This window comes from Pygoscelis adeliae, unplaced genomic scaffold (genome assembly GCF_000699105.1).
Source record: "Pygoscelis adeliae isolate BGI_AS28 unplaced genomic scaffold, ASM69910v1 Scaffold273, whole genome shotgun sequence".
Classification (NCBI taxonomy): Eukaryota; Metazoa; Chordata; class Aves; order Sphenisciformes; family Spheniscidae; genus Pygoscelis; species Pygoscelis adeliae.
In genome coordinates, this window is record NW_008824416.1 from 97,035 (window position 1) to 98,720 (window position 1,686).

Consider the following 1,686-nt stretch of genomic DNA (forward strand, 5'->3'; position numbering starts at 1 on the left):
TCTCCCCCCCCCCCCCCAAATTGTGTTATGGAGGAGGGAGGTCTCCTTCCCCAGGTCCCCTCATGTCCCCCAGCCCTTTGCTGACACGTGGGCTGGAGCATCCTGGGGCTAAACCCCAGTGATACCATTATCCCGGCAAAATCCACTGCCCGGCACCAAGCTGGCCACGGGGTGGCCATGGGGTGGGAGGACCCCATGGAGATGGGGTGGGAAGCTGGGCAGGGGACGTGGGGTCCCTGAGGACTGCTAGCAGGGATGGGATGGGGAAGGGGCCAGAAGGAAACCTGGTTGAGGGGGAAATCCTAAATGTCCCCTCGGACGTTTCCCTACGAGCTCACACGTCTGGTGGCACCCAAGGATGCTCGTGCTCCTCGGGTGGGCACCAACCAGCCCCAAGCACCGCTGGACCCAGCAGCCGAACCATCCCTCGCGTGTGAGAGCCTGATCCCGAGCGAGGACCACTCTGTAGGATGCAGATGACCCCAGGCACCAGGAAAAACCCTTTCTCTTGGGGGCCACCCCAGGTATCGTTAATAAGGACCTCAGCACCCAGGTTTCCTTCAGGAAGAAGCACCTTTTGGGCACCTCTCCGCAGGATGGCAGCTCTTGCCAGGCAGTAAACAGCCCTGCTTTCCTCCGCGCCGCTGGCCATGCATGATGCATGAGGCCTTTATTAATACCCCTCTGAAAGTGCATCTATTATTGATGCTGAGCCTGAAAGCTCTGCGAAGGCACCCGGGCTCGAGCCTTCGCCCTCTGCTCCCCAGGGCGGCGCTGCCAAGGGAGGGCGGGAGGGAGGAGGGCACCCACCACGGCAGCTGGGTGCAGCGCTTCTGGGGTGGGATGGGCCTGAGCACGCGTGCTTGTGTTTTTAGGAGAGGAGGAGCGGTTGCACCCCAAAAACCTGGGGCTACTCAGGGATGGGGACAACCATTCACCCCCAGGCTGGCGGCATCCTGGCCCAACGCTGACGTCTTCCCCCGTGTCCACATCACAGACAAGAAAACACGTCGGTCCTGGATGCCTTCGGCGCTGGGGCCCAAGCGGAGGTGCTCGGGGACTGGATCAGGACCAAGCCAGGGATTAAGCCAGGGTGATCGGGGACCAGATCAGGACCAAGCCAGGGACAAAGCCGGGGTGCTTGGGGACCAGCTGGGGACCAAGCCAGGGACCAAGCCAGGTTGCTCGGGGACCCGAACAGGACCAAGCTGGGGTGCTCAGGGACTGTTTCAGGACCAAGCCGGCGTCCTTGCAACTGTGGGTCCAGCCTAGGATGGGGAAGGAGCAGTGCAGGTGCCCAGGCTCGGCCACACACCCCACGCCGGCTGGCCCCCCCCTGGGGAGATGCTCTGGGGTGATCCCAGCCGGGAGCCTGCCAGGGGCAGGGGCTTGACTGGTGGGGCCAAAGGTGGGATTTGGGGGGCAGAGGAGATGCAGGATGAGGCCGGCGGGCTGCTGCATGGCAGCAAGGCCCGGCGGAGGGCCCGCGGTGTTCGTGGGGAGACAGGCAGAGGGAGCTGTGAAGGAGGAAAGCAGCAGAGAGAAACAGTCCGGGCTCAGGCTGCAAAGGAGGAGGAGGCGGCTGCTAGCGCTCGCCCTCCCTCCTTCCCTCCATCCCTCCATCCCTCCCTCCCTCCATCCATCCCTCCATCCCTCCATCCCTCCATCCCTCCATCCATCCCTCCA